The sequence below is a fragment of the Macrobrachium nipponense genome, chromosome 8 (genome assembly GCF_015104395.2).
Source record: "Macrobrachium nipponense isolate FS-2020 chromosome 8, ASM1510439v2, whole genome shotgun sequence".
In the NCBI taxonomy this organism is placed as follows: Eukaryota; Metazoa; Arthropoda; class Malacostraca; order Decapoda; family Palaemonidae; genus Macrobrachium; species Macrobrachium nipponense.
The window spans coordinates 12,922,641-12,939,746 of record NC_087203.1 but is presented as its reverse complement, the minus strand read 5'-3'; the positions used below and the strand labels follow the sequence as shown (position 1 = coordinate 12,939,746).

Below are 17,106 nucleotides of genomic sequence, written 5' to 3'. Positions count from 1 at the left end.
GCAGAAAAATAGCTTTCGTAAAGTTCTTTCTGTGACAGTGTCTCGGTAGCGCGCTCCGTTTAAGAACACGCCACTGCGATTCTATAGTGTTATGTGTACATTCGGGATCGTCCGGGCTAACGAAGTTAACGCTGTGGTTCACGACATTATGCGCAAAAATAATGATCCCGGACTTTGCGGTACGACTTCCAGCAATCAGTATATGATTGTGGTTTCTGGAAGTACGTTACCAAGCAACACCGGATCAGAGTTTCGGCAGAACGGTCCAGGAAACCACTTGAAAAAGGTCTCACGTGTCTGTCGGTCAATGCCACCGAACACCCAAGATCCGTCTACCTTTCGGCCACGGTTGTACTTCCGTTTCCCAAATTTAGATTTGTCGATCTCAACAATATGACGAGGACCACCGATCTTCTTATTATCAGCACACAGGATTTGGCAACATACATCCCTACAAAAATTATACCAATCCACCATGGTGTTAGGCGCTAGAGGCATAACTAAATCTGTGACAACACACTGTGGGATTTTCTTTGTGAAGCAAATATTAATATAATAATTGTTTCTAGGGACAAATGCGACTTTTCAAAAAGGATCCGTGCCGAACTGATACCTTCTTACCGCACTTGCTGTTTGTACATCGCCACACGTATATCGCTTGGCCCGTGGCCTCGCTGGTCACATGTTTCATGAATCGTTGGTTCACTATGTTGCATGTTGTACACAACCCCAAATAGTCCCAGTAACCCTTCCCTGTATAACCACTTCATAAATTCGTCAGTGTTTCGTAAAAACTCGATAAGGATACCAATATACAAATGCGTATATTGATCGAACTCGTCAGCTATAACACTTTTGGGAAACAATATGGAATGCGTTCTATCCATGGCGGCGGTGTAGAACGGAAAGGGCAAATTTTGTGACTGCAGTATGATTATCTGATTATATTCATGGGACGACGTTTTTATTGGTTGGGAGGAAGTTAACCCTTAAACGCCGACTGGACGTATTTTACGTCGACATTTTTTGTCTCTCGGGTGCCGACTGGACGTATTTTACGTCGACATACAAAAGTTTTTTTAAAAATTCGCGGAAAAATACTTTTAGGCTACCAGCCGAAAACTCTTGAATCACGCGCCTTGGGGGATGCTGGGAGTTCACGGATCAAGTGTTGTTTTGTTTACAATCGTTACGCAGGCGCGCAAGCGCGAATTTCTTTCTTGCCGCACTAAAAAGTTATCTGTGACACATCTCGGAAATTATTTCGTCACTTTGACATAATTTTTTTACCATTTTAAATTAGCCGTTACATAGAGTATTATATATGAAAATGTGCGCATTTTTTGTATATATTACAACAAAAAAATACTCATGATGTAGCTTTATCAGTTTTTTTCAGTTTTAAGATATTTTCATATAAATAACGATAAGTGCCAAATTTCAACCTTCGGTCAACTTTGACTCTACCGAAATGGTCGAAAAACGCAATTAAAAGCTAAAACTCTTATATTTAAGTAATATTCAATCATTTAACTTAATTTTGCAACTAATTGGAAGTCTCTAGCACAATATTTCGATTTATGGTGAATTTATGAAAAAACTTTTTCCTTACGTCCGCGCGGTAACTCTTCCGAAAATAATCATACATGCGATTGTGGTAATGTTTGCACCATTTTAAATTAGCCGTTACATAAAGTTTTATATATGAAAATGTGCGCAATTTCATGCACAATACAACTAAAAAACAACTCATGGTTGTAGCTTTTATCAATTTTGAAATATTTTCATATAAAAATGATAAGTGACAAATTTTCAACCTTCGGTCAATTTTGACTCTACCGAAATGGTCGAAAAACGCAATTGTAAGCTAAAAACGCTTGATATTCTAGTAATATTCAAGCATTTACCTTCATTTTGCAATAAATTGGAAGTCTCTAGCACAATATTTCGATTTATGGTGAATTTATGAAAAAAATAACATTTTCGTTTACGTCCGCGCGGTAACTCTTCCGAAAAAATCATACGTGCGATTGTGGTAATGTTTGCACCATTTTAAATTAGCCGTTACATAACGTTTTATATATGAAAATGTGCGCAATTTCATGTATAATACAACAATAAATAGTTGAAGGTTGTAGCTATTTCTCATTTTCGAAATATTTGCATATAAATCACGATAAATAGAAAAAAAACCACGTTCGGTCAATTTGACTCTACCGAAATGGTCGAAAAACGCAATTGTAAGATCCCAGCAAACACAGATGTATTGGACCAATTCTGGATTATTGAGGAAATCCAACTATATTAATGGATAATGGAATAACTGAATTGGACCCATTACCAAAATAATACTGCATTTCCAATGTTGGATAACACTGGATATCCCATTTTTGGTTTGATTATCTCTTTTCCAGTGTTGGATACCCAACTGTGGTTCGATTCATAAACAATACAGTTGGATCTTTTGAAGCGACTTTCAAAAAATATATTTGCATATCGAGCAAAAAAAAAAAAAAAATCCTCAACAATTATTGATAACCATTTAAATATATATATATATATATATATATATATATATATATATATATATATATATATATATATATATATATATATTATATCTATATATATATAGATATATATATATATATATATATATATATATAATATATATATACTAAATTTGGAAAACAAGCAAATACACCAACAATATGTCAAAATAAAAAAACAATGTGCCAAATAGAAATTTTGGATGTCAATCTGGTTTGAAAAGTGCCACATACATATACAATATATGTGGATTTGTGTGTGTTACTTCTCAAACATAATTGGTATCCAAAATTTTGATTTGGCATTTTGTTTTTCACTTAGCATATTTTTAGCACATTTTCTTATGTTTGCCAAATTTGAAATTATGTTAAACCTACTCATTTGAAACATTCCAAGACACTATGAAGAGGAATATACTTTTTGCTTTTATTTGTAGACCTTTTGAAAATAGGAAAGAATTAAAAAAAGAACTATGGCATTACAGAGAAAAAACTTTACCAAAACACAAGATGAATGAAATAGTTATATAGATCTACAGATACCTTACATAAACAAAGGAGGAATAACAACAAGCAACGGAGGAGCTGTTTCAAAGATAAACACCGCCTACTACTACTACTACACTCACGTGGACTGGCTGAGGTCAAATTTAAAACCATGAAATTTTCCCGTCTCTGAAGAGCACTACTGCTGACCATTTCTGCAGGCGCAAAATCATCACCAAGAAGAACAAACGTGCTTTGTTAGACAATTGTGAGTAGCAAGTGTTTGCATATTAGGTTCATGTGTTTAGCTACTAGGCTAGGTACTAGGTATGTGGGTTAGGCTATCAAGAAGAACAAGTACCTGTGAATAAGCTAAATTCTTTAAGAGTAGGACAACCTCGGAATGGTAGCTACTAGTTGTGTTATTAGAGCGGGGTCCAGACTCCAGATGCCCCTAAAGCCAGGTCAGGGCACGGAACCCTAAACGAGATTGGATAGGGAAGTTCTGGATAGCTAGGTCATGAGTGGCATTCTAGGAAAACTAGTTCCTGGATCCTAAGCTTATTTCCTTGTTAGTTTTAGCCTACTCATTATTCAGTTTAACTTTGTTAGTACTTAAAACTGTTTACAGGTATTCTCCTACTTATGGAAAAATCATATATCGAATATACCCTAGCCTACACTAGGGTAATTTGCACCATCTCTACACTATAGGGTAGGGTAGCCTAGCCAAAAATTACACTACTATATCAAGTATACAGCATAATAATTATTAGTTTCAGCATATTTTCTAGGTTCAATGTAGGCTATTTGTGCTTATGAAAATTCAGTACGAAGTAATTGAATAAAATTAAAGTGTTGGCCTAGTGTAGACATACGAATACAGTAGCGTAGCCTACAGTATTCTCTATATTACACATGCGGTATAGTAATTTATTAATTGATATAAGCCAATTCTGGAGGTTCAGTGCATTCTGACTATGATATATTAGTAGAAAAAAAAATTGGACACAAAACGAGAATCAGTCAGACATCTGTACAATTGAGTGATGTCAGGCTGCTGATGGCTGCATATATTATGAATAAGTTCTACACCACTTCACTGTATCCAATAATATTGTAGGTATTCTTGTATTATGTACTGCATTATAAAATACTAACTTAAAGGTAGTGGTCAATGTTTTGATTTAGAAATCAGTTGGTGGCCCATACAAGTTTATTTTGCCATATTTAGGGTATAAAACGGCATGGTAGAGGGGTGGGACCATGACGATCAATGTGTACAACCCCAAGAAAAGTACATTAACGCGTCCTGACATCGGAGATGGGCATCAGACGCAACTTGTTGTTGGTGAGAAACGGAGCTAAAGACCTCTACTCCGGTGTCAGGGCGCGTTATAATGTACTTTTCTTGGGGTTGTACACATTGATCGTACATGGTCCACCCCTGTACCAAGTGGTTTTTTACCCTAACTCAATTATGAGCAAATTTTCTAGCTTCTAGTTAGCATAAATGAATTTCCAGATATTTACTTATATGAGACAAGGTCATTTTTCGTTAGACAACGTGTTTAAGTTGAAATATGACTTGAATACATTTGTTGTGAACTAAATTATTTTTTTCATTAAAAGATTGCATCAGGGGGCCGTTTTTTTTGTGTAAAAAAAAATTACATGATTCCATCACTATTTTCACTTGGTTTCAGCGTTAATACAAGCTTTGCATTATCTTTTATTGGTCTAAAAAAAACTGTAAAATGTGTTATTTCAAGCCCAATAGTTTTGATAAAATGATTTTCTCTCAATTTTATCTACGGTTGTGTTTGATGGCACAATTTTATCTATGGTTGTGCGATGCACAAGTTTACAGGAGTTTTATCCTTGTTGCTATTGCATGATACTCATTAGCAGTATATTTCCTGCTGAGCTTTGATCTATAGGAAATAAACTTTCTGCATAAAAACATCATTCCTATGCTACATATCACCATTTATAACATGACTGCGGTAATTGCTTACTATCATTCGGTTGTTCATGACTACACATTTACATTTACACAATTATAACGTTAAAAACAATACCTTCATCATTCTCTTTTGCTGTTTTTCAGGCTTTTTAACTAGAAGACGGGATAAATTTAGGCTATTGTAATTTGCTCTCTCGCTCCCTGAGTATACTCTGCTGCCTGCGTCCATTGTGATGAAATTTTAAAATAATTTCAAAATATTGTCGTATCAGTATAATTGTTAAAACCCCATCGTAAAATCGGATTATCATAGGACAAATTATTGTAACTTGAACACTACCTGTATTTTAATTCATGTCTATTGTCCTTTTCTGCAACAATAGTAACCCCCAAAAATTAAAGATGTTTCCAAATTAGATATAACACAATATTTCTACTTTAATTTTAAACCCAACCCCCTTTCATTTCTTTTCTTAATATAACTGAGGCAGGGCAAGGGCAATGCTACTTAGCTTTGACATCCATCGCTTCCAGGTATAAGAAACATTCTTAATTTTGTGGGCTATCCTTATGTATTCCCCAGTTTTCTGTTAGGGGATTTCCATGTCTATATTTATGTCCTGATCTGTTTTTTAATTGATTTACACATGAATAAATGTTCGGTGATGTCCTCCTCCACTGCATATATCACAGACCTCGTCCTGAAATTTACCCAAGAAGCTAGCCTTTAAGTTCAACATATTCAGTCTGGCTTTCATTATGATACATGCGTCCTTTATTTCCAGTTCCCTTATGTTTTTGTTTTCCTCAGCTTTATTTCTTTCCTCTTTTGTTTGAAAGTCTCAGATATCTTGATAATTCTTATCTTTATTTCCTTATCAGTGCTTTGTTGGCATACCTATTCCATTAATTTCTATATATTTGGTACATGTGTCCACCAAGCTTTTTGTCCAACATTGTCCATAAGGGGCTCTTAATTGCTCTTCTACTATTTCTTTGATTGATCTTTGATTTGAAAAACCTGCACATATACTGCTCATCCTGATCTCTGCTTGCTCTTTTATTCTGGTTCATAGTCAACGTGTTTCATTTCTTGGTACCTTTTTTGGCATATCTCATTCCATTTATTTCTATAATATATTTGGTACATGTATTCACCGAGCTATTTGTCCAAAATTGTCCATAAAGGGCTCTTAATTGCTCTTCTGCTATTTCTTTGATTGCTTCTTTTTTTTTTTTTAAACCTGCACATATACTGCTCATCCTCATCTCTGCTTGCTCTTTTATTCTGGCTCATAGTCAACATGTCTTATTTCTTGGTACCTTGCCTTTCCATTTATTATAGCCCTATTTTGGCTTCTGATTCTGTGACTGTATTTACAGTTTCTACCATATTTGCAGTGCCCCTCTTTGAAACGCTTACATTCTCATCTTTGGTCCACCTAATTTTGTTGTACTATAGTCCTATTCTGGCTAATGACTCTGTGGCTGTATTTACAGTTCCTGTCATATTCACAATATAACCCTCTTTGTAGAACTTATATACTGTCCTTTGGTTTACCTCTTTTTCTGCCCTGCCTGTTCTGGGATCTTTTATAAATTCTGCTTTTCCACTTGTGCTAGTACTCACAAGTCTCCTTTCTTGCACTTTCCTGTCGTAAGTGCAGGTACTCACAAGTCTCTCCTTTCTTGCACTTTCCTGTCGTAAGTGCAGGTACTCACAAGTCTCTCCTTTCTTGCACTTTCCTGTCGTAAGCGCAGGAACTCACAACAGTCTCCTTTCTTGCACTTTCCTGTCGTAAAGAACCTGCACTCTGCTCTTGTTAGCTTATCCTTATCTTTAGGTGCACTTTGATTTTCCCAACCCCTCTGTTAATCGTGGTCCCTGTTCAGGGCTTCGCTATTCAAGCATTGCTTGTTGTCAGGGTTAGGTGAGTTACTCTCTAGTCTTGACATTATTTTAGTGGTCCTTTCCGTGATTGTACCTTGTTTGTTTTCCATATTCTTCACTAGGTTTTCATTTAGGGTTTTCAGGTCTTCCATGAAGCTCCATTGATTGCTGACTGTCATGTTTTCTGCAATTTCTCTGTTTCTCCAATTGCTTTTTCTAATTTTTCTTTGTATGATCTGCAATCTTCTTTGAGTAACTGTTTAGTTCACCAATTGATTTATTCTCCTTTTTTACTTTCTCTGCAACTTTTTATTCCATCCAACACCATATTTCCAAAATTCTTGGTGATCTGGGATTTTTCCTCTATCCTTTCTCATAGCAATTTCCTCATCCTGACTTATTGACCCTTTTTGCCTGTACCTCCATTACATTCTACAAAATACTAGTGTTTTCTTCCTCTTAGCATCTCATGCAAATACCTATATAAGCTTGTTCAGCAATTTCTCAGTTTCTTCAATTGCTTTTTCTAATTTCTCTTTGTATGATCTGCAATCTTCTTTGAGTAACTGCAATACCAATCTAGGCCTTTTTCCTTTTCTGTCATTTTTATCGACCTCAAGAAATTCTTCATTTGAGGCTTGTTTAGGCCTGTGCAGAACAATTTTTTGCATTTATCACTTGGCTTTCGTCTTCTGGGCCTAGCTGGACCTTGCAATTGCCCACATGGGCATGACTCCTTCCTATCACTTGTCGATTCCTTGTGGGTGGATGTAGCTAAAAAATCATCGTCGTGGTCTAAATCTATTAGCTACTGTTGTCATGAGGCCGACCTTTTGAACATTCTTTGATGTCTAACAAGGAGACGTCACTCCTCTAGAGTTTTATCTATTGCTTCTTTTACTTTGGCCTTTTCTGGAATTCATTCCGACTTCAATTTCCATGACCTGTTGTTTTCCACCTTCCACCATGTTTGTTTCCCTGACTGGCTGGGATGTCTCCACCAACAACACAACTGTACCTTACCTTTCAATCCAGATCTGAATTCTCCCTCTGCTAATTAATTTACATCACACCTCCCACTAGTTGCGTTTGCCATTCATAAAATTGGTACCCACTTTCATTAGGAAACAAAGCCAAAAAAATAAGCTTTTTTCCCACACCATATCTTGATATTTTCTGTCTCAGGTCCTGTATGTTCAAGAATTGTGAAGCTGGGGATTGTTCATTATGGGCAAGTACATGGACCTTGAATCGTCATGCAAAAAGAAAAATTTAAGGACTATAGAGACTTCTTTGCATGGGAAATAAAAAAGCTACTGTAGAAAATAATTCACATACACAGGCAACTAGTGGTGAAATTTTTAGCAACGATGGATGTGAAAATATTGTCTTCTCCGAGCTTACTAATTGCTTGGCAATCTGTGTGTGTGTGTGGGGCTATCAACCTTTTTTCTTTTTGCTCATACAGATTTCCAAAGAGTATCTGTTGACAGTTTCCTCAATTTTTCAGTAAATTGAATATTGTAAATCAGATGGTACCTGTGTAACCAATAAAATCAGCTTTTATTTCCTGTGTTGGTGAAGCTATTTATGAAAAGAGATTTGTGCTAACTACATTTAAATTAACACACTTCTGTTTAGATATTGGAAAATATTGATTTCTTTTTCAGTCTTGCGACCTCTTATGGTGGAAGTGATGCGACCTCTTGTGATGACAATGACAAAATTGGAAAGTAGGGTGCAAGATCAGCAGAAGAAATAATGATAGGTACCATCGAACATTTGAAACAAACTCAGGCTGCTGCACCCACTGGACCTGATTTATCCCTGCTGGACGGATTGCTACCAATACAAAGATATGTAGACTTTGAGGACTTTGAACAACAGATAAATGGGGACAGTCCCCTTAGAAAGTCACTGGTAAGCTACATGTCAGTTACCGTGATATGCACAATGATGTTTATTATGCTTCAGTACTGAAAACTTTTACTTTGACATTACTAAAGATAAGAAAAGGCCATAGTATGTAGAATGATTTCATTACTAATAATTATCAAAAACTTTCGTATAACCACTCTTATTGAATGTTATTTCTAGGTACATAGACTCTAGATTCTTGGGGGAGCAACCGTCAGCAGTCAAAACCATGATTGACTTCTGCATGACAAGTGGACTCCAGTATGAGTTCAACTGGGAAGGTCGTCTTGGCTGGAAGACGAAAACAAATACTGTACATGCAAGAAAGGGTTCAAGAACACGACATTGTGTGGAATTATAATAAGTGAGTGCTGTATAATGCTGTTAGGTGTAGGGTATGGCTTTTGCAGTGTGTAAATTGGCACTTTGTAGAACTGCCTATTGCTAGCTTTTAGATGGGGATGCAGATGCAGTGAAGTGCCATGGATGCTGGTAGATAGTCAAAATATAGTACTGTATGTGAAACCTTCAAAACATGAGTTGCATTTGTATTTCATCCACACATTCAGTAACGTTTAAAAGTAATGCAAAAGTAATCCATATAAAAGTGCAGTGTAATGTTAAAGCACAGAAACCATAAGTGCCATTATCATTTAGCCTTGGCAGGGGTTAACACCAAAATCAAATCCCACAAAGTTAAAAAAATGACTTAAACCTTAATTGTTAACCTTTAAATGAATTAATACTTTGACATCAAAACTTCTAAAGTTGGATACTGCCATAGCCTCTGTACCAATGTCTTCCACTGTCTTGGATTTGAGTTCACTTGCTTGAGAGTACACAAAGTTGCACCATTTTTTTTCTTGTCCACTTTTACCTTCCTGTATAGGGTTACTTTTCCTACTCGACCCCACCCCTTGGGTTCAGAGGTTTATGCTTTTCTAACTTAGATTTTAAACTCAAATTGTAATAATAGTGGTATAAGTACTGAATATAAAAGGCTTTTATATTGTTGACTATGTGTAGTACTGCAGATATGCAATTTACTAATATTGATTATCCTTTTCAGATATTCTGGTGAACAAGACACAATTATCAACTGATGAAACTGAAGTAGGGAAAACTATGATGATTTATCTAAGAAATGCATGTGACAGATACTTGGGAAGGAAAAGACCAAAAGACTTGCACAGTCAGCAAAGTCAAGATGTGAATCCCAATTCATCTCAACCTAATTCTGGTGGGGATCCTGAAGGAATATGATATAGAGCACTTTTGCTGACTGTTGTCAAGGAAATTATAAATATTCATGTAATTTGTTTATCACTCAAATTTATCTGATTATTGTCAGTCTTTTGATTAGATTTTTTATATTTAAATGAATAATTTTTATATGTTTAAATGTAATTTTAATGTAGAGACGTATCATTCTTTTCTGTCTAATGTTTGTTGTGACTTCATGCAAGATGCTACATCCATTTATCTCTTACATACAGTGCTGTACTTAATGAATGGCAATTTGTGTTCCTGCATTACTTTTTTTTTTTAATTAAATGGATGTACCATCTTGCACAAAGTCACAACAAACATTAGACAGTAATCCATGAATATTTATAATTTCCTTTTGTAAAATATTGTACGTATATAGAAATCAGACATATTAAACAATTAAGGAGAGTTTATGTAGTATAGAGAATGCAGTGGGTGTTTCATGTATATATATGGTACTAGTTACTGCAACTGTTTTGTTAACCATTTTTTGCCTTATAATAAAAATTTAATTGTGACTATGTATTTTTGATGTTGAACCCAGTATAATGGAATCCCTTTTTTTATGTGTTAACGCATTTATTGAAATTATTGTTTACATGACAGCCACAATACTTGATCACAGAACAGTTTTTAAAAGAGTATTGATTTGTTTCTATTGACTGATATATGTTTGCATAAAAGTGTTTAAATTATTTTCAAAAATAGTTTTGTCAATACCTAAATACTTGCCACATCACCCTATACTACTTTATCAAATAAATTTAGATGAATATTGCAACATACAGATACATTAAGGGTTATACGTTTTGTCCGAAAGACTATGAAAGAAATGTTTTATATCTATGTACATCACCTGTTGTAGCTAAAGTTTGAAAATAAACAATACAATGTTTTATGCATGTAACTATAGTGCTGATAAAAAGTAAAGTAAGGAGATCGAGCTTCTAACATTTCTTCCAGTGGTTCGATCACATTGTCTTAAGACCACGAACAAAACTGCCAAAGGATCAGTTTTTTTCATTGTATAGTTTATTTTCAAACTTTAGATACAGCAGAGTGATGTACATAGATATCACATTTAATTCTTTCATATCATGCATTGGAATTATCTGGCAATCCATAATGAAACATAAATTGGATACTGGTAATCGTACCAGTATCTGCCCAAAATAGGAAAGTTTTGGTAGTCCAGAGTTGTTTCACTACTGGTCCAACACACGCATTGGCGTGATTATGGATTGCATGTATTGTCCAACATTCTTACAACACAGTCCATTAAGGGCCCGGTGTGCAAACGGATAATGGATATGAATTGGACCGATGCTACTGATCATTTGTACCAATGCCCGAAAGTCTGGATCTTGTGTGTTTGCTGGGATAAAACTCTTACAGTCTAGTAATATTCAGTCATTTATCTTCATCGTGAAACAAATTTGAAGTCTCTAGCACAATATTTAAATTTATGGTGAATTTTTAAAAAAAACTTTCCTTCCCTCCGCGCGCGGATTCTCCGCCACAAATCTCCGAAATGCGTAAGTCCCATTCTCGGAATATTTGCTCCGTTTCATATTAGGCATTTCATAGAGTTTTATGTATGAAAATGTGCGCAATTTCATGTAGAATAAAACGAAAAATATTTGAAAGTTGTAGCTTTTCTTATTTCCGAAATAATTGCATATAAAAAAATATATATATAAAAAATTCGACATTCGGTCAACTTTAGCTCGTCAGATATGGTCGAAAACTGCATTTGTAAGCTAATATTCTTACAGTATAGTAATATTCAATCATTTGTCTTCATTCTGAAACATATTGGAAGTCTCTAGGACAATATTTAGAGTTATGGTGAATTTTTGAAAATATGTGTTTACGTAAGCGCGTTACGAATTCATGCATTATTTTGTGATAATATTTTCTCTGTGTTGCTTTTATCGTTTTACAATTTGTTATATACCAAAATGATTGAAATTTAGTGTACATTACAACGAAAAAAAAAAAAAAAAAAAGTAACTTGTTACCTTCAACCGTTTTGCGCACAGCGCGATTTGAATACAATTATATATGAAATTTCGTTTTTGCGCTATCATATATCGCATTATTTATATATGATAATGATAATTTTTTTTCATTTCTGATGGTTGCATACTAACTTCAAGCAATGAGAAAAAAAGGAGCCAAAAATGAACTCTTAATTTTTGAAAAACTAAGCGCGCTGTGATTTTTTGAAAAAAATATTTTTTCCGCTTACGCGCTCACTCTCAAACCCCTCCGGCACACGGGAGTAATTTTTTTATTTACCGCTCGGCGTTTAAGGGTTAATCCATGTCCCTTGGAAATGACCTGGGTCAACCTGATACAGGATTGGTTTGATTTAAAATTTCCCACGTTGGGGGTGGGCCGACATACAGCGCCTGTCCGCGGCCAACTCAAGAACTACGCGAGCTCCGACTGCCGTGTCAGCCTTCACATCAAGTGGGTACTTAGAAAAATTTACATTTCACGGGAATATCAGCGGATGGTATTTTGGTGTAAAATGGTCGGATAAGTGACTTTTCTGGCATATTTTTGGAATTCTGGACAACTTTTATTCTATGCATATTGTTATTTGGGATAATGGTTCTGGAATTGTAGGATCTGTCCCCGGGTCTATGAACTACCCCAGCCTCGAGTTCCAGGATGTTGATGTGAAAGAGCTTGTTGTCTTGGTTCCACACATCCAGAGCCAGCATCTTCCCCAGATGTGTGGCTGAATGTATGTAAAAATACTTGTGTAACAAGTGCAGGAAAACTACTTCAGTAGACATGTCCAGTTCAGAAGCTATTGCACTCTTATTGCATCATGCTTAAATGTTATTGAACTGAACTAGCATTGCACTCTCATTGCATCATGCTTAAATGTTATAAGTGTAACCAATTATTAATGTATATTAGTATCGAGTCTGACACACAGATTTTGATCCTGTAAATTCTACCTCATGTATGTAGAATATGATTCCTTATTGTGTATTGAGCTCCAATGCTTATGCTTGTTGATTCGTATTATATATACACCATTTTCTAGTTTGCATACTAAACATGCGCCTTCTTCAATGTAGCTAAACCAAATAAACTCTAAGCAAAGAAAATATTGCTTTGTTAACAGCCTTCACCCACGACCTCAGCGACAAAGGATGGAATTATATCTCCAATTCTAAAATAACATCTTTTCTCCACCTACAGGAAAGAGTGAAGAGTTGTAGCACATATGCGTTATATATATTTCCTATGCAGACACAGAAAAGTGGTGAAGGACACAGGTTACAAACTCAGCAGTCAAATGTAGCCTAGCATATGCCTACCCTCCTAGCCTAAGAATTGGAAGACATCGACCCTAATCAGACTAAGTTACCTTTTCTAACCTCCTACCCTAAGAAGTGGAAGACAACGACCCTAATCAGACGAAGTCTAGCCGAAAGGAAGACAACCTCAAATAGATGCCTTCAACAGACTCAAACCAGCATTCTTCAAGTGCTCCTCTAAGTCAGGAGTGCCCAAATTCAAATAGGTTTGAAGAGTAACAAGGCACGTCTATGCAAATATAGCTCAGGGCTCAAGGTAGGTCTATGAAAGTACAAGCAGTCACCCGGTTATCAACGGCCTCTGTTATCAGCAATCCAGTTTTCTAGTTATCAGCATCGATAAATACCTAACAGAGGAGCCATTAACTGGTTAGTGCCAATTTTTGCTTATCATCAAGCCATCAGAACGGAACCCCCGCCGATAACCCAGGCCTGCCTGTACTTACAAGATTAAAAATTCGCTGTAACACTCAATTGTTTTGTGGGTAACTAACTCTGCCCAATTGCAGGGAAGCATAGGTACAAACCGACTGAGAAGCCCAATTCGTTCATATTCTATGCCCATGAGAGGGGAGGAGGGAGTAATGGAATAGAATGGAATATGAGAATTAAGCTTAAACCCAAGCACTGGAATCCAAGATTATTCAGCACTATTATGAATTTGGTTTGAGATGAATATTTATGGTGATGAATTTATAAACAAATAAAATAAAGATGATGTTAAAACTATGGTAAAAACTGATATCCCCAAAAAATTATAGCTTAGCATTTTGTGTGTGCAAACAAGAATAACATAAATGTATACATACATACAATACATATACATTAACCATACTTATATAAACAACTGCAAGTGTACATATATACTCCACTTGGCAATGTACTGAGAGGTCAATATTAAATTTCATTAAAAAGGTTAATGTCTCGGAAGAATCCAACAACGTTATTAACAGCTACATCCGGACCAAGCAGTTCTGCATCCCTGCCCACTAACCCATGTCTCTGCTGTGCTGCAGAATACCTATGGCAATGTATTATAATGTGTTCCACAGTAAGAGGAGCGTCACACTGCATACAGACTGGTGCAGTTATTTCCTCTAAAACAAAGTGGTGGGTCAATCGAGTATGGCCAATTCTCAGACGACATACTACTAATATAGTTTCTACCCTACGGTTTTGTTAGAATCCAGATGGTCAATGTTCAATACTTTGATCACCAGGACTTTTTATTGTTGGTCTGAAGGGGAGACAACCAACGTGCTTGCCATTTATCTTTTATATACGATGAATAGTACATTTCTTGTCGGGTACCAGGAATATGGTGGAAGAGATTGTCATATTTAGTAATGGACATCTCTTGCTTCATGGTCAGCAAGTTCGTTACCAGCAACACCTACATGGGTAGGGACACAGCAAAATGGGGCTAATTTGAATTTGGAAGGAAGCCTATACAACCATTCTTGAACATAATGAACAATTGGATGTTTAGGGTTTTATTAATTAATGGCCATGAGTGCACTATAAGAATCTGAGTACTATATGGTGAAATTATTACCCTGTAGAGCAGAAAATCTCAAGTGATTTGGCTAATGCAATTAATTCAGCTGTAAAAATAGAGGCATTATTAGAAGGTCTGCCCACATATGAGCTATTTCCATGAACAACAGCACAACACAACCAACACCACTTGATGTCGATCCATCAGTGAATAGTTTAACAGAACCCGAATGTATTTGGTCAGGACCAAGAAAACGAGCCTTCACTTCTTGGATATTAACTGATTTTTCAACAACAGTTTCTTGACTACTGATGGTTCTGGGGTCAACCAAGGAGGCAACTTAGAACAATGTATTGCCTTAATTTTTTTGGTCTTTAATAAACACACTGTCAACTGCAGCATGAATTCTTGCTAATGAAAAGGCTTGGAATGCTCTAGCATTTGCAAACTGCGTGGATCATTTGGTTAAGAGTAGATGCTGAGGGTTTAGGGGAACCTCTTAATTTGAACAAAATACACCACAACCCCAGTTCCTCTCAACGTAAGTCTAGAGGGAGCTCTTCCAGTGTCGGTATATGGACCTTCAACAGATGTTTTAAATGCACCAGAGCATATTTTTTAGACAACATGATGAACTACACCCAACTCCTTAAGTTTTGCTTGCACCTTGCTGATGAGTAAACTTGGGGCAACCATACTCAAGCTTTGATTTACATAAAGAGTCATATGACCATAAAAGTGAACTCTTATCAGCACCCCAGTTAAAACCTGAGACTACTTTTGAAATGTCAAGAGACTTCTTTACCTTAATTTTCCCGGAATCAATACGACTAGCCATTGTTTGTTAGCTTCTTATCAAAAGATCCCTAAAACTTCACCTTCTCCTTATATGGTTTATTATATTAGTGTGCCTTTCAGCTTAATATTTGGGATGGTTTCCTTTTGAGTACCTCTAGTAAAACGAACTGCCACAGTTTTGGAAGGGGAGAATCGAAAGCCATTGTCCAATTGCTGATTGCATTAACTGACGTTTTGCAAGAAAATTACAAGCTGCAATAGCACCATAACTAGTGACATAAATAACAAGACCATCCACAACCAAAGACGCCTTTACTGAAGGTGAGACACATTCAACAATGCTGTTATAGCCACAGCAAATAAGGTGAATCAACACATTGCCTTGTGGGATGCCTTCCTCCAGCTCAAAAGCATTAGACAAGGTATTTCCAATTCTAACTTTAATATATCTATCACTTAGAAATGACCAGATGAAATCTAACATACTACCTCGTATTCCCATGTCATGAAGCTGCTTAATCTACCAAAACACCAAGTAGTATCATAGGCTTTTTCGAGATCGAGGAAGACTCCAATAGTCTGACTGCAATTTGAGAAACCTTGCTGAATTTGGGTTGGTACCTTATAAAGAGTCCTGAGTGAAATGATTTTTTCCTAAATCCAAATTGGACTGATGATGATAAGCCATTTTTCTCTAGATGCCATACATTAGTCTACAATTAGCCATTTTCTCTAACAATTTGCAACCACACAACTTGTAAGAGCTATTGGCCGATAAGCTTGTAGGAAGATGTGGATCTTTCAATGATTTCTTAATGGGACAAAACAACTGCAATCCTACAAGGAGGAGGAAGGATGCCAGTTTCCCATATTTACTTAAAGATTTAAGGAGATAAGACTTAGCTAAATCTGGAAGATTTTCAGCATGCTATAAAGAATGTTGTCATTCCCAGGGGATGCCGATTCAGATGATAAACAGAGCATCCCTTAATTCCCTGTGTTAACTTGGAATTATAAGATTCACCATTCCCAGAATTTAAATTAAGGAAGTAGCTACTAGGACTTGATACTTTGGAAAAAAAGCTCACCCAGTTTTTCAGCAACTTCATTAGACTTGGTGATAAGGTTCGCATTGATTTTAAGACAAGGTGTTGGTGTTCGAACATATTTGCCACTTAGTTTTCTAATCTTTTATCAGATCAACCCGGTTGGGGTCCTAGAATTTATGCCCTTCATATGAATTAGCCGGGATTCTCTTTTTACTTTTTAAAATATTTCCTCTGTTTAGCCATCGCTCGTTGGTAAATAGATTTTGCTGTTGCACTGACTGGATATATCCTCAAATTACCACAGGCTTTATCCCACCATGGAATAGCAGGTCTGTTTTGTTT

General features: G+C 36.0%; 1 protein-coding gene and 1 long non-coding RNA gene across 5 annotated transcripts in view; one reads left to right on the top strand and one right to left on the bottom strand.

The window, feature by feature from the left end:
* LOC135222616 (dynamin-binding protein-like) overlaps positions 1-17,106 on the bottom strand; it is a 334,340-nt gene that overhangs the window by 273,560 nt on the left and 43,674 nt on the right. The window lies entirely within an intron of this gene.
* Positions 3,144-10,157, top strand: LOC135223214 (uncharacterized). Its single transcript, XR_010316420.1, has 4 exons — positions 3,144-3,303; positions 8,563-8,812; positions 8,990-9,173; positions 9,879-10,157. It is a non-coding gene; the product is annotated as an uncharacterized LOC135223214 (long non-coding RNA).